General features: G+C 36.4%; 2 protein-coding genes across 2 annotated transcripts in view; one reads left to right on the top strand and one right to left on the bottom strand.

The window, feature by feature from the left end:
- Nucleotides 1–22,984, bottom strand: part of LOC117335085 (focadhesin-like) — a 393,213-nt gene that overhangs the window by 311,664 nt on the left and 58,565 nt on the right.
- LOC117335084 (FMRFamide receptor-like) overlaps nt 12,764–22,984 on the top strand; it is a 29,557-nt gene continuing 19,336 nt past the window's right edge. The window contains exon 1 of the mRNA XM_033895004.1: nt 12,764–13,262. The gene's annotated coding sequence lies outside the window, so the exon portion shown is untranslated. The remainder of the gene's footprint in view (nt 13,263–22,984) is intronic.

The raw sequence follows: 22,984 nt of genomic DNA, 5'->3' as shown, positions 1-22,984 counted from the left end.
ATGTTGATTCATCACAAAATGAAAACGTGTTGTATTCTATAAGACGCTACGTAATAAAATGTACAAGTATTATGATTTTATAAAAATCATTGAAATCACATTTTTGATATAAACAGTAACCATAAAATAGGCCAGAGTAAAAAAAAAAATACTCAGTGACATGATATTAATGTGAAGACATGAAACTGCCGGTACATTTAACACCCATATTATATGGATGCCCTAAGATACGATATATTGCAGGTTTTTGACTATGCAACCAGTATCATTACACATAATAAGCGTTATTCCCACTTTTGATCAGTTTCATAGGTGGAATTAGCCAGAGTTTCTATTGGCCTCCTCTGGCACACTACGATATGAAAACGTGGAATTCTCCGACAGCTGACATGTGGCATGTCGCTAAGATTTTGGTCCTAATACAATACAAGAGATCCCAGAGGGATCTTGGCGCCCACCATTGAATGTTCTTCATAGGTTCCATGTCAGATTGATCTTTTCTCTACTTTTCTCTTCTTCTAAGTCTTACTAGTCTGTGTAAATTCAGAAGAAACCTCTAGTACTTTTCAAACAAGGGAAACCTATATATGAAATTTAAGATTTAGGCACCAAGGGGAACCTATTTATGGAATTTGAGAAAGATTCCTTCAGTACTTTCTGAGAAATAGCGGTAACAAACTTCAATTGTCAAAATCCAAGATGGCTGCCTGTCGGCCATGTTGTTTTCTGATTGGTCTCAAAATGCAATATGCATAACTAGGCACCAAGGGGAACCTACATATGAAATTTGAGAATGATCCCTTCAGTACTTCCTCAGAAATAGTGATAACAAACTTCATTTGTCAAAATCAAAGATGGCTGCCTGTCGGCCATCTTGTTTTCTGATTGGTCTCAAAATGCAATATGCATAACTAGGCACCAAGGGGAACCTACATATGAAATTTGAGGAAGATCCCTTCAGTACTTTCTCAGAAATAGCGATAACAAACTTCAATGGTCAAAATCCAAGATGGCTGCCTGTCGGCCATCTTGTTTTCCGATCGGTCCCAAAATGCAATATGCATAATAAGACACCAAGGGGAACCTAGATATGAAATTTGAGAAAGATCCCTTCAGTACTTTCTCAGAAATAGCGATAACAAACTTCAATGGTCAAAATCCAAGATGGCTGCCTGTCGGCCATGTTGTTTTCCGATCGGTCCCAAAATGCAATATGCATAACTCGGCACCAAGGGGAACCTACATATGAAATTTAAGAAAGATCCCTTCAGTACTTTCTCAGAAATAGCGATAACAAACTTCAATGGTCAAAATCCAAGATGGCTGCCTGTCGGCCATGTTGTTTTCCGATCGGTCCCAAAATGCAATATGCATAACTATGCACCAAGAGGAACCTACATATGAAATTTGAGAAAGATCCCTTCAGTACTTTCTCAGAAATAGCGATAACAAACTTCAATGGTCAAAATCCAAGATGGCTGCCTGTCGGCCATCTTGTTTTTCGATCGGTCCCAACATGCAATATGCATAACTAGGCACCAAGGGGAACCTACATATGAAATTTGAGAAAGATCCCTTCAGTACTTTCTCAGAAATAGCGATAACAAACTTCAATGGTCAAAATCCAAGATGGCTGCCTGTCGGCCATGTTGTTTTTCGATCGGTCCCAAAATGCAATATGCATAACTAGGCACCAAGGGGAACCTACATATGAAATTTGAGAAAGATCCCTTCAGTACTTTCTCAGAAATAGCGATAACAAACTTCAATGGTCAAAATCCAAGATGGCTGCCTGTCGGCCATGTTGTTTTTCGATCGGTCCCAAAATGCAATATGCATAACTAGGCACCAAGGGGAACCTACATATGAAATTTGAGAAAGATCCCTTCAGTACTTTCTCAGAAATAGCGATAACAAACTTCAATTGTCAAAATCCAAGATGGCTGCCTGTCGGCCATGTTGTTTTTCGATCGGTCCCAAAATGCAATATGCATAACTAGGCACCAAGGGGAACCTACATATGAAGTTTGAGAAAGATCTCTTTAGTACTTTCTGAGGATAAGCGATAACAAGAATTGTTTACGGACGGACGGAGGGACGGACGGACGGAGGGACGGACGGACGGACGGACGGACCACGGACCACGGACGCAGGGCGATTTGAATAGCCCACCATCTGATGATGGTGGGCTAAAAATCGGGAATGACATAACACTTACATATATGGATAAATGAGATATTTATTTACCCCAGTATACCCATTTAGTCCCATCTAGGTGTTTAATTCAGTCATTATAGACCCTCGCTTTACGCTAGTCAATATTTCATTCTGGATTCGACGCCATGTTGCTAACTATACATTGTAGGTCGCGGTCGGCCTAATTACCTAATCCATGTGCGATGCTACAACTTTTATTTCTATAGATTTTACCGCTTATAATTAAGAAATTATGAATTTTTGAATTTAATATAACAGGTTTTGTGAAATAATAAGCTTAGTTTTCTTGATTTAAACTACGTTAGAAGAAAAACAATAAATTATATGTGGTCTTTTCGGTCCATTGCGTTCCGATTCGGGTGGTTAGTCGTACTGTCACTTACAAAATGGCAGGTCAACAGCGTGAAATTTTGACTAGCGTAAAGCAAGGGTCTATACTGACGGAATAAAACCTCTAGGTGGGACTAAATGGGTGTTCTGGGGGTAAATACATATCTCATTTATCCATATTGGTAAGATACGTGTGATTTCACACCGGTTTACTGTATTTACACCTTACATCTTAGCGACACCAAACGGTGACGGAAAATTCCATGTTTTCATAGAGTAGTGCGTTCTGGCCCTACAGCAGACATGCAAATTATATCCTTACTTGGATGAAAGTTGTTCGAAATGTTCATCAATCCGTGATTCTTACATCTACTACACAAGAAATAACTTCCATCAAATCTACTTTCTTTTACCGGTCAGCAACACACAGCGGAATCTTTACAGTTCTTTATATCTAAATATACTACACATTATCTATGTCCCCTCTAGACTACGACTATAGTGACAAAATAAAATAAAATATCACATATTTTCAAGCTAAGTAAAACTGATGTTTAATTCTACGGCATTTATAAGAGCTGGAAACAATTAAAACCAATGGTAAATGTAAAGTTTCAATTACGTTATACCGTACGTCCCTGGTCACATCGATCATAGCGTTGATAGGTATCAGTTATATACATGTAGTTAGCCTACTCCATATCGATCCATATTACAGGTAAATTTTATCGCATGAGTAAGCACCGATGAGTCCTGCTGATCCACTGTGATTCTCTGTGATCCTCAGTGTCTCGATCGCGGAGGTTCACCGCGGCAAGCTTGGTCACCGCGATCTTTGATGATTTAACCCCGGTGATTGATTGGCATAATTGGTCTATCACTAGGAAACACGGTGATTATTTCTCCATGTACACTCGTCACCATAAATCGCGGTGTGGGGGGTAGAAGTATTAAAAGCTCAGTCCTTACTGTATAAGGAGTGTATCTAGTCATGGTTTTCTGGTTTCGTCCTTGTCATGGTAGTGAAAGTTATAAGGAGTGTATCTAGTCATGGTTTTCTGGTGTCGTCCTTGTCATGGTAGTGAGAGTTATAAGGAGTGTATCTATATATATAGTCATGGTTTTCTGGTGTCGTCCTTGTCATGGTAGTGAGAGTTATAAGGAGTGTATCTAGTCATAGTTTTCTGGTTTCGTCCTTGTCATGGTAGTGAGAGTTATAAGGAGTGTACCTAGTCATGGTTTTCTGGTGTCGTCCTTGTCATGGTAGTGAGAGTTATAAGGAGTGTACCTAGTCATGGTTTTCTGGTGTCGTCCTTGTCACGGTAGTGAGAGTTATAAGGAGTGTATCTAGTCATGGTTTTCTGGTGTCGTCCTTGTCGTGGTAGTGAGAGTTATAAGGAGTGTACCTAGTCATGGTTTTCTGGTGTCGTCCTTGTCATGTTAGTGAGAGTTATAAGGAGTGTACCTAGTCATGGTTTTCTGGTGTCGTCCTTGTCATGGTAGTGAGAGTTATAAGGAGTGTATCTAGTCATGGTTTTCTGGTTTCGTCCTTGTCATGGTAGTGAGAGTTATAAGGAGTGTATCTAGTCATGGTTTTCTGGTTTCGTCCTTGTCATGGTCATGAGGATTGTCTCCCTTTATTACAAACCTGCTGAATCATATACTCACACTATTTTAGCAAAATTCAAAAACCTTTGTATTTTGTGAAATAAGTAAGACATTGCATCACCCTAGACAACAGAACTAGAAGATTTTCGGTTTTCCCTACTAATTACTGTGATGGATACTGATAACAATTCTGGTAAGTTTACATGAGAAAGAAGATACATGTCTTCCAATAAGTCATAATGGGGTTCACAGACACTGTTCACATGACCAATGATAGCTGTGACATGGCGAAATGTCTTTGGATATAATTGATAGTTGAAGTCTGTGTTAAGTGAGAGATTTTGCACATGGCCCCTGATGACCTGGTATATTCTCATGCAGTCTATAATCTAGTCAGTCTGGTCCAAATGACAACAAGATTACTGTTCTGTAGAACAATACATTTGTCTTTTGCAAAACCATGTAGTACTGTGCCATCCCTTGAAGTTCTCCAAAGGAAATTTTAATGGATGACAAACCATCAGGGATAAACTCAAAAAACAAAAGGCAATAACTAATATATAACTGTTACACTTATAAGCAACATTTCTCCTTTCCAACTAATTACTAAAATTTACATGCAAAATCTGCATTTGTAAGCAACAGAGAATAAGGTATAAACCCTGACATATGGTGATATAAAGATTGAGGTGTAGCGGGACTGGACTGGGTCGATCATCGGTGACCAGGTAGCTCAATTGGTAGAGCATCCGGCTAGTGTTCGGAGGTCTCGGGTTCGAACCCCAGTCTGGCCGCTTCATTTTCTCCTCTTCTGTTACAGAGGTAAGGGAAGGAATTTGGGATAAACATATTGTCCCCGACTGACAAGGTTAAGTGACTACGTATCATATCTATAACACCAGCAAGACAAACTTGAGCAGTATTGTGTTTTTTAATCTTTTTTACATTTGTGATCCAAATCTGTAAGTGACATAACATTATAATCGGCTTTCCTTTTCAACATTAGAACAAATTCTTCCATCCATTAGTTGTCTAGTACAGGTCATTGAGTACACCAATATGGACCAGAACATGCTCTGGTATTCTACTCAGAGATTCAATCTTTTGAAATCTCTTAATTATATATAGTAACATGGTACAGTGCTGGTCGATCTAAACACTACAAGTGTTCTGCTGTACTTGACTTTGTCTAAAATTCGATTATATCACATTTAGGTAGAAAATGTCATCCTCAAATAACATGTCATGTCGTAACTACAAATGTCAACTCCATTACACTAATTTATCACACCGTAGAAATAGCTACCTCCTCCACATATCATGAGTAACAGAAACATCAGTTTCATTTCACCCGAGTTTCACTACGACAGTGTTCTCCAAAAATAATCAGGGATTATCAGATCCACCTTCCTTAATTAGATATGTTTGTAATATATCGTAGGGTTTGTAGGGGATTATCACAAGTTAGGATTAACTTCAACGTACCATCCCAGTTTATAAAAGGAATCTTGTTTCCATCATCGATAACGTGTCAAACTAGTGTGATTGGTTCTCATGGTCACCAAACAGGTATGATAAACTGTTGTCATGGTCACCAAACAGGTATGATAAACTATCATTTTTCTATATTGCTGCAAAAGAAATTTATATAAAACTATATCAATTATAAACTTTGAACAGATTCTTCACCATGATCAACCTAAGCCATGTCAGCTAATCAAACTTGTCATAAAGAAATATAGTATTACAGTCTAAATAATCTAAAACTGTTTTAATCCATTTTTTTATTTTCTAACTTGAATCTAAATCTGTTAAACCATTTTTTAAACATTTTTGGGCTTCAACCTTAATGACCACTGATGAGGTTGAACTCTGTTGGCTAAACACTATAGTATACTTATAAAAGTAACACCAGACAAAAGCCTACTGAGGAAGAGAGTATAACCGTAATAACACAGTGCAATGGTAATTTCCTCTAATTGGGGCCTATCCATGTACTGACTGCCAAACGACACAAGATGGATGTATTCACCATACGCTGTGTGGCTGTCTGACGATTTCCAACAAATTAATTCTGCTTGTGGACCATTGTAGCTAGTTTTTTTTACAAACCAAGCAGCATTTCCAGCTATTATCTCACTGGGAGTATACACTTGGGAAAAGTTCATCTCTACTTCTATGACTTTCTGGTCTGTCTTGTTTATATAAACAGAACTAAATTAAAGAACAGGTCCAAAAACAGTAGCTTTACTGTATGAGCGACAGCTCATGAAAAACACAACAAGCCTAGCCGATCACACGATTACAGCAGTACATTTACACCATCTCCATGTCCAATTTGTCTCAAAAATAAAACATTTTATTCTGGTGAACGGATTTGTGTATACAATCAATAATGTGGATATATCTAGGACAGAAAACAAAGTCTAAAACTTCCTAATCACTTATCATTGCCTGATAATCATAATGGTGCTAAGGGATAGCATAGCACCCAAGTCAGAGTTGAGCATTGTTTAATACATCACACTTACATTTTACTTTGCTAATTTCAATATTCAAGCTAATGTATTTCACCACAGTAAGGCCTATCAGACAAATCAGTCATTTTCTGAGTCGAAGAGACGCATACAACAGGACCAGACACAACGCAGCATGACAAGACAGAACGGACATGGGTAACACTATATAACCCCCCTCCTCCCCCTCCCCATGAAGAGGCAGGGGCATAAAAAGAAAACCTTGCATTCCTTTGACCTAATGACATCATACTGTCTCACCTGTTCCCCTGACCTAATGACAACATACTGTCTCACCTGTGTCCCTTGACCTAACGACATCATACTGTCACACCTGTCATCCTTGACCTAATAACATCTTACTGTCTCACCTGTCTTGCTGGACATAAGTCCATACCAAGCTGGACTTTTAAGGAAGGCTGGTTGATTTGTGGAGATGTCTATAACATAGATCAGTAGAGAGCAGCTAGAATTCAGTGCCCACAAATACACATTACTGCAATATCAACACTCCAAGACAAATAGCAGAATTTGTGTGAGGTTAAACCACAAGGTTTTATTTGTCAGACAAAACAACCTGTTGTACCGTCAGGTTTTAATTTGTGAATGAAACCTACAATCAAAATAGATATGAGCACATTCAATACAAATGGACAGCTGGACACTGTCGAGGACTACTGACCACTTAACTGAGACAAACTGTTGAGGTACTGAAGATTTATCTGAGTCAAACAGTTGAGGTACTGACCATTTATCTGAGTCAAACAGTTGAGGTACTGACCATTTATCTGAGTCAAACAGTTGAGGTACTGACAATTTATCTGGGTCAAACATTTGAGGTACTGACCATTTATCTGGGTCAAACAGTTGAGGTACTGACCATTTATCTGGGTCAAACATTTGAGGTACTGACCATTTATCTGAGTCAAACAGTTGAGGTACTGACCATTTATCTGGGTCAAACAGTTGAGGTACTGACCATTTATCTGAGTCAAACAGTTGAGGTACTGACCATTTATCTGAGTCAAACAGTTGAGGTACTGACAATTTATCTGGGTCAAACATTTGAGGTACTGACCATTTATCTGGGTCAAACAGTTGAGGTACTGACCATTTATCTGGGTCAAACATTTGAGGTACTGACCATTTATCTGAGTCAAACAGTTGAGGTACTGACCATTTATCTGGGTCAAACAGTTGAGGTACTGACCATTTATCTGAGTCAAACAGTTGAGGTACTGACCATTTATCTGGGTCAAACAGTTGAGGTACTGACCATTTATCTGGGTCAAACAGTTGAGGTACTGACCACTTATCTGGGTCAAACAGTTGAGGTACTGACCATTTATCGGAGTCAAACAGTTGAGGTACTGACCACTTATCTGGGTCAAACAGTTGAGGTACTGACCATTTATCTGAGTCAAACAGTTGAGGTACTGACCATTTATCTGGGTCAAACAGTTGAGTTACTGACCATTTATCTGGGTCAAACAGTTGAGGTACTGACCATTTATCTGGGTCAAACAGTTGAGGTACTGACCATTTATCTGAAACAGTTGAGGTACTGACCATTTATCTGAGTCAAACAGTTGAGGTACTGACCATTTATCTGGGTCAAACAGTTGAGATACTGACCATTTATCTGGGTCAAACAGTCGAGGTACTGACCATTTATCTGAGTCAAACAGTCGAGGTTCTGACCATTTATCGGTACTTTGCCCTACACCACACTGTACATGTCCGAAGGATTAGACAATTCTACCAGGGCTGTTGACAAATGGTTGGACTGGTTGGAACAGAGTTGCATGCTTAACAAATAATGATTGAACTGGTGATTTATGTTGTTTTTGGATAAGCCTTGAAAAAAAAACTTTTGAAAAAGACTTTCCATGCCTGTATCTTCAGGTCCATCAAGATTTATGCCTGAAAACTGATTAACTTTATGATAGCTTTTCAGCTTTTACAAACTTTTGCGTGACAAATAAAATACCCATTCTGCAATTAACTGGATCATTTAGTAAAGTAGTAAATTAATCAGTTAAATCAGTCATCAAAAATTACCAATATCTTGAAAATGCTCCAACTTGATGTTATGATATCCGTAAAATGCTCCAACTTGATATAATGATATCCGTGCGGAGGGTAACGACCAAGGAAGTGTCAGATAAAGCCATATTTTATAGGTTTCTCTTCAATCAAACGTCACATCACGATATTAATATATTTGAAGTACTAGTCTAAAGTTTTAACACAACTGGCAAGTGGATTGGTAAAAGAGAAACATTATTTACAATACAAAGCTGAAATCAGCAAGCCAGCATATCCCACTGATTGTTGAATTACACAGATAAGCATTAAGGAATTCATGTAAACATCTGATATCACCTATGAAGGCAGAGATCAAACCTGAAGAAATATATCTCAAATTTGTCACTTGCCAGAAAGTGATAACTGATTTGAATCATACAATTGAAGCTTCCACAGATATGTGTTATCTCACTCATTCACTAACACTGATATGTAGATAATGAAGTAAGGTACACTGAACAACCTTGTCTAATGGTGTAATCCTCTAAAACCCAAAACATGTTACCAAACACATAATATTTCCCTTTATTTAACTACATTTAGTAAACAGTTCATGAAGAACAGGGGTCAATATTCTGCTGTTAAAATGGAGATTGAGAAGGTTAAAGTGACCAGACCACGGAGGTTGAGAAGGTTAAAGTGGCCAGATGGGGACATTGACAAGGTTAAAGTGACCAGACCACGGAGATTGACAAGGTTAAAGTGACCAAACCGTGGAGATTGACAAGGTCAAAGTGACCAGACCACGGAGATTGACAAGGTTAAAGTGACCAGACAGGGAGATTGACAAGGTTAAAGTGACCAGACCACGAAGATAGAGAAGGTCAAAGTGACCAGACCACGAAGATTGACAAGGTTAAAGTGACCAGACCATGGAGATTGACAAGGTTAAAGTGGCCAGAGGGGGAGATTGACAAGGTTAAAGTGACCAGACCACGAAGATTGACAAGGTTAAAGTGACCAGACCATGGAGATTGACAAGGTCAAAGTGACCAGACCACAGAGATTGACATGGTTAAAGTGACCAGACCACAGAGATTGACAAGGTTAAAGTGACCAGACCATGGAGATTGACAAGGTTAAAGTGACCAGACCATGGAGATTGACAAGGTTAAAGTGACCAGACCGTGGAGATAGAGAAGGTTAAAGTGACCAGACCACAGAGATTGACATGGTTAAAGTGACCAGACCACAGAGATTGACAAGGTTAAAGTGACCAGACCATGGAGATTGACAAGGTTAAAGTGACCAGGCCATGGAGATTGACAAGGTTAAAGTGACCAGTCCACAGAGATTGATAAGGTTAAAGTGACCAGACCATGGAGGTTGACAAGGTTAAAGTGACCAGACCATGGAGATTGACAAGGTTAAAGTGGCCAGAGGGGGACATGCATTGACAAGGTTAAAGTGACCAGACAATGGAGGTTGACAAGGTTAAAGTGACCAGACCATGGAGGTTGACAAGGTTAAAGTGACCAGACCCCGAAGATTGACAAGGTTAAAGTGACCAGTCTATGGAGATTGACAAGGTCAAAGTGACCAGTCCATGGAGATAGAGAAGGTCAAAGTGACCAGTCCATGAAGATAGAGAAGGTCAAAGTGACCAGTCCATGGAGATAGAGAAGGTCAAAGTGACCAGTCCATGGAGATAGAGAAGGTCAAAGTGACCAGTCCATGGAGATAGAAAAGGTCAAAGTGACCAGACTTTCATTATTCTAGTTTAGATATTAGAAATATAACTTTGGTTTGTTTTTGTTTAACATCCTATTAACAGCCAAGGTCATTAAGGATGTGCCAGGTTTTTGAGGTGGAGGAAAGTCGGAGTACCCGGAGAAAAACCACCGGCCTACGGTCAGTCCCTGGCAACTGCCCCACGTAGGTTTCGAACTCGCAACTACAACACAATGTTACACATACGGTTGCCACTTTAGTAATCATTTCCAGATAATGATTACAACAAATTAAACTTGTTCAACTATATCTATCATTTATAGTGTATATTTCTCTCGGTACAACTACGACAGGAAATTCAAATCTTTATCTTCGGATCACCAACACATAGTGTATCCACGTATGTAAATACATTGCGATCCAGGTATTCTATATCATCTTATAGACGACTTCCACAATGATCATGTCAGGGTATCGGGCCGACCATCACTGCGCCATTGAAACGTTCTTTTTAAGAACGCCGATGTGGCGCAGCGGTATAGGCTGCGGATATTTCTGGCTAGGCGATTGGGTGCCGTAGATCGTGAGTTCGAGGCCCGGTCAGGGCACGAGTCAAAAAGTTGTCTTCCGTCGTCATTTGTGTTTCTAAGCTATATCACTATCCACAGCACTTCTAATCAATAATTATCAAATTAAAGATTCCAGTTTTCAACACATTAATTGATATTCATGAAATTTTAAAATCATTTTATTGATCAAAACATTTTCATGTAAAAATTTATTTTTAAACATCCATAATACATATAATTTAGCTTACTTTGACACATACAGCTCGCAACTTCATTTCTCTTAATTGATTTTCAAGACTTTTATATCCACCTTATGTAACTCTAACAATCAAGTTAGAATTTAAAACAGAAGAACATTTTCCACTTTTAAATTATTCTCCTTTGATAAATGAAGGGTAAGGAGTGACAATATCAATCTAAGAGAGTGATTTGAACCCAGGACCGCCTGTTACCAATTTGTGCTGCTGTAAAAGTAGGGATTTCAAGTATTAAATACCGTTATTCTAAATCATTACATATCTGTCACAAATTGTCTCCTGAAATCACAATATATGATTCTGACATGAATTTACAGAGGACTAATTACAGAATACCATTTCTCTGACCCTAACTTATGTAAAGCACTCCATGAACACCATTTTTCTGACAATAACTTGTGTAAATTACTCCATGAATACCATTTCTCTGACCCTAACTTATGTAAAGTACTCCATAAATACCATTTCTCTGACAATAACTTATGTAAAGTACTCCATGAATACCATTTCTCTGACCCTAACTTATGTAAAGTACTCCATGAACACCATTTCTCTGACCCTAACTTATGTAAAGTACTCCATGAATACAATTTCTCTGACCCTAACTTATGTAAAGTACTCCATGAATACAATTTCTCTGACCCTAACTTATGTAAAGTACTCCATGAATACAATTTCTCTGACCCTAACTTATGTAAAGCACTCCATGAATACCATTTTTCTGACAATAACTTATGTAAAGTACTGTATGGATACAATTTCTCTGACCCTAACTTGTGTAAAGCACTCCATGAATACAATTTCTCTGACCCTAACTTATGTAAAGTACTCCATGAATACAATTTCTCTGACCCTAACTTATGTAAAGTACTCCATGAATACAATTTCTCTGACCCTAACTTATGTAAAGCACTCCATGAATACCATTTCTCTGACAATAACTTATGTAAAGTACTGTATGGATACAATTTCTCTGACCCGAACTTATGTAAAGCACTCCATGAATACCATTTCTCTGACCCTAACTTATGTAAAGTACTCCATGAATACAATTTCTCTGACAATAACTTATGTAAAGTACTGTATGGATACAATTTCTCTGACCCTAACTTATGTAAAGTACTCCATGAATACCATTTCTCTGACCCTAACTTATGTAAAGTACTCCATGAATACAATTTCTCTGACCCTAACTTATGTAAAGCACTCCATGAATACCATTTCTCTGACAATAACTTATGTAAAGTACTGTATGGATACAATTTCTCTGACCCGAACTTATGTAAAGCACTCCATGAATACCATTTCTCTGACCCTAACTTATGTAAAGTACTCCATGAATACAATTTCTCTGACAATAACTTATGTAAAGTACTGTATGGATACAATTTCTCTGACCCTAACTTATGTAAAGTACTCCATGAATACCATTTCTCTGACCCTAACTTATGTAAAGTACTCCATGAATACAATTTCTCTGACCCTAACTTATGTAAAGCACTCCATGAATACCATTTCTCTGACAATAACTTATGTAAAGTACTGTATGGATACAATTTCTCTGACCCGAACTTCTATAAAACGCCCGAATGTGTACAAATATAATACCTACTGCAGCAAGTTTTGCCACCTTTTCTCTGGCTGCTGAGACTGCTGTGGCCAGTTTACAATTCGCTCCCACACAATCAATACTGTTAAGAGGCTTCCTTCTCATCAGTAGAGAACACAAATCTCCAGGCAGGTGTGGCCAATAGTACCATCGTAACATGGTCATCAATATACAGACAATACCAAATGTACGACCATGACCACTGACAGATTGGATGTTAAACAAACATTCTCACTGCATGAAAGTAAATATATTTGTTTATAAGTAAATGTTTAGAATAAGTACATATATCTGACTTTGAACCATCGACAGGAGTTGATTGGGTTTGCTATAGGTACAGGATACATGCTGATTATAAGGAGCTACTTTGGATTACTATTGACCCCTCATCTATAAGGTAAGATCAAGTTTAATTTGTTTCCATGTCTTTGATTTTCCTGAATTATATAGGCCTCTATTTAAAAATCTGTCACCGATACCTGAAGTTGGTCACTTTTGAAAGGACTCTAATTAACTTTAATACATGACTGATAAAAAAATAATTGATCATTTTTGGAAAACACTCGAAAACAATTTAAGAAATTAAACATACATGATTACTGTTTAATTAAGGTAGGTATGTTATTGATGAAATATACCTGATTATATATTTCTCCACAGAAAACGTAGTGGACATCATTATCAAAACAATTATGATATTATCTATTACTGCAGTATTTCAACAATTTTTTCTGGGTTTTTAATATAACATGAAAACAAAAGCTTTCAATCAAGGATAATCACAGAAAAATATTTGAGGAAAAAAACTAGAATACTTTTAAAACAATCATATTTTTTGGTTAACATATTAAAATACTTGTATTTCTTTGCAACCCCATCAACAACAGTATTTTGTGGTAAACAAATCACAACAACAGTATTGTATGGTACACAAATCAAAACAACAGTATTGTATGGTAAACACATCGGAACAACAGTATGGTATGGTTAACACATCAAAACAACAGTATTGTATGGTAAACACATCACAACAACAGTATTGCATGGTACACACATCAAAACAACAGTATTGAATGGTAAACACATCAAAACAACAGTATTGTATGGTAAACACATCAAAATAACAGTATTGTATGGTAAACACATTAAAACAACAGTATTGTAAGGTAAACACATCACAACAACAGTATTGTATGGTACACACATCAAAACAACAGTATTGTATGGTACACACATCAAAACAACAGTATTGTATGGTAAACACATCACAACAGCAGTATTGTATGGTAAACACATTAAAACAACAGTATTGTATGGTAAACACATCAAAACAACAGTATTATATGGTAAACACATCAAAACAACAGTATTGTATGGTAAACAAATCAAAACAACAGTATTGTATGGTAAACAAATCAAAACAACAGTATTGTATGGTAAACAAATCAAAACAACAGTATTGTATGGTAAACACATCAAAACAACAGTATTATATGGTAAACACATCAAAACAACAGTATAGCATGGTAAACACATCACAACAACAGTATTGTATGGTAAACACATCAAAACAACAGTATTGTATGGTACACACATCAAAACAACAGTATTGTATGGTAAACAAATCAAAACAACAGTAGTGTATGGTAAACAAATCAAAACAACAGTATTGTATGGTAAACACATCACAACAACAGTATTGTATGGTAAACACATCACAACAACAGTATTGTATGGTAAACACATCAAAACAACAGTATTGTATCGTAAACACATCACAACAGCAGTATTGTATGGTACACACATCAAAACAACAGTATTGTATGGTAAACACATCACAACAGCAGTATTGTATGGTAAACACATTAAAACAACAGTATTGTATGGTAAACACATCAAAACAACAGTATTATATGGTAAACACATCAAAACAACAGTATTATATGGTAAACACATCAAAACAACAGTATTGTATGGTAAACAAATCAAAACAACAGTATTGTATGGTAAACACATCAAAACAACAGTATTATATGGTAAACACATCAAAACAACAGTATAGCATGGTAAACACATCACAACAACAGTATTGTATGGTAAACACATCAAAACAACAGTATTGTATGGTACACACATCAAAACAACAGTATTGTATGGTAAACAAATCAAAACAACAGTAGTGTATGGTAAACAAATCAAAACAACAGTATTGTATGGTAAACACATCACAACAACACATCACAACAACACATCACAACAACGGTATTGTATGGTAAACACATCAAAACAACAGTATTGTATGGTAAACACATCACAACAACAGTATTGTATGGTAAACACATGAAAACAACAGTATTGTATGGTAAACACATCACAACAGCAGTATTGTATGGTAAACACATTAAAACAACAGTATTGTATGGGAAACAAATCAAAACAAAAGTATTGTATGGTAAACACATCACAACAACAGTATTGTATGGTACACACATCAAAAAACAGTATTGTATAGTAAACATCAAAACAACAGTATTGTATGGTAAACAAATCAAAACAACAGTAGTGTATGGTAAACAAATCAAAACAACAGTATTGTATGGTAAACAAATCAAAACAACAGTAGTGTATGGTAAACAAATCAAAACAACAGTATTGTATGGTAAACACATCACAACAACAGTATTGTATGGTAAACACATCACAACAACAGTATTGTATGGTAAACACATCAAAACAACAGTATTGTATGGTAAACACATCACAACAACAGTATTGTATGGTAAACACATGAAAACAACAGTATTGTATGGTAAACACATCACAACAGCAGTATTGTATGGTAAACACATTAAAACAACAGTATTGTATGGTAAACAAATCAAAACAAAAGTATTGTATGGTAAACACATCACAACAACAGTATTGTATGGTACACACATCAAAAAACAGTATTGTATAGTAAACATCAAAACAACAGTATTGTATGGTAAACAAATCAAAACAACAGTATTGTATGGTACACACATCAAAACAACAATATTGTATGGTAAACAAATCAAAACAACAGTATTGTATGGTAAACACATTATAACAACAGTATTGTATGGTAAACAAATCAAAACAACAGTATTGTATGGTAAACACATTAAAACAACAGTAGTGTAAGGTAAACACATCGGACCAACAGTATTGTATGGTAAACACATCACAACAACAGTATTGTATGGTAAACAAATCACAACAACAGTATTGCATGGTAAACATCGGAACAACAGTATTGTATGGTAAACAAATCAAAACAACAGTATTGTATGGTACACACATCACAACAACAGTATTGTATGGTAAACACATCACAACAACAGTATTGTATGGTACACACATCACAACAACAGTATTGTACGGTACACACATCACAACAACAGTATTATATGGTAAACACATCAAAACAACAGTATTGTATGGTAAACACATTAAAACAACAGTATTGTATGGTAAACAAATCACAACAACAGTATTGTATGGTACACACATCACAACAACAGTATTGTATGGTAAACACATCACAACAACAGTATTGTATGGTAAACAAATCACAACAACAGTATTGCATGGTAAACATCGGAACAACAGTATTGTATGGTAAACAAATCAAAACAACAGTATTGTATGGTACACACATTAAAACAACAGTATTGTATGGTAAACAAATCAAAACAAGAGTATTGTAAGGTAAACAAATCAAAACAACAGTATTGTATGGTAAACACATCAAAACAACAGTATTGTATGGTAAACACATCACAACAACAGTATTGTATGGTAAACACATCACAACAGCAGTATTGTATAGTAAACACATCAAAACAACAGTATTGTATAGTAAACATCAAAACAACAGTATTGTATGGTAAACAAATCAAAACAACAGTATTGTATGGTACACACATCAAAACAACAGTAGTGTATGGTGAACAAATCAAAACAACAGTATTGTATGGTACACACATTAAAACAACAGTATTGTATGGTACACACATTAAAACAACAGTATTGTATGGTACACACATCAAAACAACAGTATTGTATGGTACACACATTAAAACAACAGTATTGTATGGTAAACACATCGGAACAACAGTATTGTGTGGTAAACACATTAAAACAACAGTATTGTATGGTACACACATTAAAACAACAGTATTGTATGGTACACACATCAAAACAACAGTATTGTATGGTACACACATTAAAACAACAGTATTGTATGGTAAACACATTAAAACAACAGTATTGTATGGTAAACAAATCAAAACAACAGTATTGTATGGTACACACATTAAAACAACAGTATTGTATGGTACACACATCAAAACAACAGTATTGTATGGTAAACACATCAAAACAACAGTATTGTATGGTAAATATGCAGTCTTGACATTCAATGTTTGACGCAAGATGCAGATGTGCTTAATTTGATTTAAATATTTAGTCAATAATACATCATCATCATCATCATCATCATCATGAGCTCCTCTCACCTATACAGTAACATAATGGTTTAGAGATGAAACTTGAGAGGATGTATGAAGGATTTGTGTAAGTCCTCTTCTGTTTAGGATTGCAAGCATGTATATGGTATCACAAATTGCTGCTGTTTTCAATTAAAAAAGGCTTGGTTCAACACATAAAGGACGTCATATATCATATATCGTATATCGTATATCATATATCATATATTGTATATCGTATATCACACCTGAATTTTTGATATGACAGTTTTAAGCTATCTATATATAACTGGATGCATCATGTTTTCTCACTGTGCTGCTGAGCTTTGTAGGATTAAACTGATTCTTAGTGTGAAATACAATAAACAATGAAATGTACTCAAAAAGCTAAACAAAAGATGGTTCATGAAGTTCAAAATTGTTAATCATCCATCTACTGCCAGGAGCTAGAAAAACCTAGTCAAACATTTGTTTTTTTGATTTCTCTATTGTAGAGGTATGTCACAGTGATGAGACAACTAGTCACATGTTACTGACTCAGCTAGAGGTATGTCACAGTGGTGAACCATCTAGTCACTTGTTACTGACTCAGCTAGAGGTATGTCACAGTGGTGAACCATCTAGTCACTTGTTACTGACTCAGCTAGAGGTATGTCACAGTGGTGAACCATCTAGTCACTTGTTACTGACTCAGCTAGAGGTATGTCACAGTGGTGAACCATCTAGTCACTTGTTACTGACTCAGCTAGAGGTATGTCACAGTGGTGAACCATCTAGTCACTTGTTACTGACTCAGCTAGAGGTATGTCACAGTGGTGAACCATCTAGTCACTTGTTACTGACTCAGCTAGAGGTATGTCACAGTGGTGAACCATCTAGTCACTTGTTACTGACTCAGCTAGATGTTTGTCACAGTGGTGAACCATCTAGTCACTTGTTACTGACTCAGCTAGAGGTATGTCACAGTGGTGAACCATCTAGTCACTTGTTACTGACTCAGCTAGAGGTATGTCACAGTGGTGAACCATCTAGTCACTTGTTACTGACTCAGCTAGAGGTATGTCACAGTGGTGAACCATCTAGTCACTTGTTACTGACTCAGCTAGGGGTATGTCACAGTGGTGAACCATCTAGTCACTTGTTACTGACTCAGCTAGAGGTATGTCACAGTGGTGAACCATCTAGTCACTTGTTACTGACTCAGCTAGGGGTATGTCACAGTGGTGAACCATCTAGTCACTTGTTACTGACTCAGCTAGGGGTATGTCACAGTGGTGAACTAGCCATCTAGTCATTTAGTAAAAAAAATTTTAACAAGATATTTCACAGAAATATTGACTTAAATAACAGACTGACCATCTACCATATACAAGTACCGTCCTATCTACTTAATTAACTACAAGTACCGTCCTATCTACTTAATTAACTACAAGTACCGTCCTATCTACTTAATTAACTACAAGTACCGTCCTATCTACTTAATTAAGTACAAGTACCGTCCTATCTATTTAATCAAACTGCCCAATTATTTTGTGTCTGGTGAGTAGTTAAACAAGACATTGAAATATGTATGTCTAAAACAATAGTAGCTGTCCATTTACAGACAATTCTAAAGAAGAAGTCTAAAACAGATTTTTCTTCTTTTTTTTTTTTATTTTTCAATTTGACTGGGATAGTACTGACTAACAATTTTTCTTATTCTGTACTGTCTTTTCCCATCAGTCTTTACATTCTTTTGCACTCAGAATATGGTACTTTTATAAAATGACAATTTTTTTATCATTTCAAATAATCATAGAGCACAACAGTATACAAAGGTTTCAATGTATAGAATATATTCTATGCAAAATACCATGATATGTTTCAGTTTTCTAAAAATAGAAGACTTCCAAGTTCTAGTGACTTATGAAAACATTGTTCAAAATTTCCTTCAGGACAGTTCCATATAGATTTCTTGCTAGCCACCAATAACTAGTTCAAATGATAAGGAATTATACAACATTAAATAGTATCACAATTTAATATCTATCTACCATTGTATCAGATAGTATGGCAGAACCAAACAAATCCTTAAAGATTTCTGATCACAGGAAATGAGGTCAAAACACACATGTACAACTCGATGATAACGCGGTGTAGGATCGTAGGGAAGAAAACGAAGTAATTTCCTTAATTGACATCCTAATGTATCATTGTTTATGATATAGACCAATCCAAGGGTGTTGTATTTTAACCTTTGACCTTTAAATCATACCACCTGGAGAGCTAAGACGTGATTGTTATATTTTAAGATATAAATTATCAAAAAATAGTTTCCAGAGCTTTGAGGTCTGAATGCTATCAAGATGGGAAATATCAAAAAAAAATCAAGTATCTTATATAAGGCTCAGATAGAATTCACCTTCACTCACTCTTCCCAAAATTGATAAGCGTGGTCGACCTTTGACCCTATTCAAAACATCAAGATTTCACAATATCTTGGATTTATACTCAAATATCTATAATCAGTCTCTTACTTAAACATTTTGTGTGATTTCACAATATTTAAGGTGCTTCTCACTGCTATTTTTTAAAAGGAACAAAAACCATAAAAATTCAAAACAAAATGCAATTATGAAATCAAAATTTGTTTACATTAATATACCTCTACTTGATTGCTCTAATAAAAGTAACTGGTTAAGTCGATTATACCGCTCCACTTCTCTTAGCTGTGCTTTAGTCCTGTGTGTTAGTCTGGGAACTAAAACATCCCCTCTGCTGAACCAAAAACCAGATTATCATCAAAACAAATCATTTGTAAAGTGAAATCTCAGGCCATACAGTAACCCTGATTATCATTGTAAAGTGAAACCTTGGCCATACATTTATTTTGATAAGATTTTTAAAATGAAATGTATGTCAGCATAGACTGTGTATTTTAATTCACTCTGGTTGTGACTATTTCTAAGTTAAAAATATCCCTCCGAGTCTGTATCAGTATAAAAAAATGGTTAAAGTATTGGGTTGAGGGAAATTGAGTAACTTTCTATTATCACTTGACCAGGTCTATTTTCCGAGGCAAAGTAGAAGAAACCAGAAATTTTCTTTATCACTCAAATCCATACTTTAACTGTATATTAATTGGTATGAGAAATTAAACTCTCTATGTATAATTTCAATGACTAGAAAGCACAAAACTTATTGGTCAATACTGAAAGTTATCATCACTTAAGTTATTGGTCAATATTGAAAGTTATCATCACTTAAGATAGAATACTTCTGATGTCATCGATGCTTTTTCTTATATATACCTGCAAACATGTCCCTTAGCAATTCACACAGTGTCACGATGTCATATTGATACTTTTTCACACCTTATATTGATTTTCCGTGATATGGAGCTTAATCGCCCCCAGACCTCCTACGTTATTGTATACGTCATTGTGTATTTGTGGTAATCAACAGAATTGGTGATAAACAAGAAGAGGCTCAGAAGGCCTGTATTTTCTAATCGTCTGGTTGTTTTGGCAATAACGGCAAAACAAATTCTCATTTTCCATACTGGGCTCAATTCCTCTGTCCCTTGGGAGTTCAGACTTTCTGTTCATACTATTTTTTAGGTACTGGACCAAATTCCTCTGTCCCCAGTGAGGTCAGACTTTCCTTTCATACTATTTTTTGAGATTTTCCATACTAGGCCCAATCCCTCTGTCCCAAGGCAGGTCAGACCCTTTTTTCACACTAAATTGAGCCCCTGCCATCAAATCCTGCTTCAGACCAAACAGAAAGGCTTTATTTAACTACAATCCCTGTAATTGAGCTTTGACTTTCCATTTGCAGAGGGCTGGGTATCAGACCCACTGTTGATACAAAACTTGCATGCACAACTGCAGACCAAGGGGAATATTCAAATTTAAACAAGAGATCCCAGAGGGATCTTGGTGCCCACCATTGAATGATCTTTATAGGTTCCATGTCAGATTGATCTTTTCTCTATTTTCCCTTCCTCTTACTAATCTGTGCAAATTAGGAAACATCTCTCAAGTACTTTTCAAACAAAGGGAACCAATATATGAAATTTGAGAAAGATCCCTTAGTACTTTCAAAGAAATAGTGATAACAAACTTCAATTGTCAAAATCCAAGATGGCTGCCTGTCGGCCATGTTGTTTTCAGACGAGTCCCAAATGCAAAATATGCATAACTAGGAACCATGGGGAAACTACATATGAAATTTGAGAAAGATCCCTTCACTAAATTCTGAGAAATAGCGATAACAAACTTCAATTGTCAAAATCCAAGATGGCTGCCTGTCGGCCATGTTGTTTTCCGATTGGTCTCAAAATGCAATATGCATAACTAGGCACCAAGGAGAACCTACATATGAAATTTCAGAAAGATCCCTTCTGTACTTTCTGAGGATTAGCGATAACAAGAATTGTTTACGGACGGACGGACGGACGGACCACGGACCACGGACGCAGGGCGATTTGAATAGCCCACCATCTGATGATGGTGGGCTAAAAAGACACATTATCAAAATCAAAGATGGCTGCCCATTGGCCATGTTGATGTTAGGTTGGTCCTACGCATGCAGGAATATGTGTAACTAGGGATCAAGGGGAACCTATATATGAAATTTGAGACTAGCGGCAACAAGTTAACTTAAATTGTCATAAACCAAGATGGCCACCTCCTGGCCATGTTGTTTTCCAATCAGTAACAAATTAAATATGCATAACTAGGAACCAAGGGGAACCTACATATGAAATTTAAGTAAGAACCCGTCAGTGCTTTCTGAGAAATAGCGGTAACAATTAAACTTCACTTCCATTGTTACAAATCGAAGATGGCCACCTGTCAGACATAGTGTTTTACAATTGGCACCAAAATACAATATGCACATCTAGGAACTGACCAAGGGGAACCTACATATGAAATCTGAAAAAGATCCTTTCAGTACTTTTTGAAAACTAACCGTAACAAACTTCAAATGTCAAAATCCAAGATGGCTGCATGTTGGTCATGTTGTTTTCTGATCGGTCCCAAAATGCAATTTGCACAACTAGGGAACCAAGGGAAACCTATGAAATTCGGGAACTAGCAGTAACAAACTTCAATTGTCAAAATTGAAGATGACTGCCTGTTGGCCATGTTGTTCTCTGATCAGTCTTAAAATGGTATATGCACAACTAGGGACCAAGGGAAACCTACATACAAAATGTATGAAATTTGAGAAAAATCCCTTCGATACTTTTTGAGAACTAGCAGTAAAAAAACTGGTGGAAATATTGCTAACCACCCCTGGTACAATGTGAGCTTGTGCAATACTGTATTTCCTGATTTACATTGTTCAAACACCTACAGCAACAATTCAACAGATGTTACAGGATAAATAACACACATTTCTCCTCCTCATGATCAGATTCAGTATTGTAATCCTTCTATGTGGATAACCTGAGATACATATCCAGACTACAGAGCCTGTACTTCAATATAGTAAATCAAGCATTAAAACACTTTAATATCCCTCAGTGAATAAACTGGTGGACAATCTGACTGATTCTATACCAGACAACCTATAAACCATATCACCATTTCTGTTCTCTCCAATGACTGTACAAAAAACT

Source organism: Pecten maximus, chromosome 9, assembly GCF_902652985.1.
Source record: "Pecten maximus chromosome 9, xPecMax1.1, whole genome shotgun sequence".
Taxonomy (NCBI): domain Eukaryota; kingdom Metazoa; phylum Mollusca; class Bivalvia; order Pectinida; family Pectinidae; genus Pecten; species Pecten maximus.
This window is presented reverse-complemented; position numbering and strand designations above follow the sequence as displayed.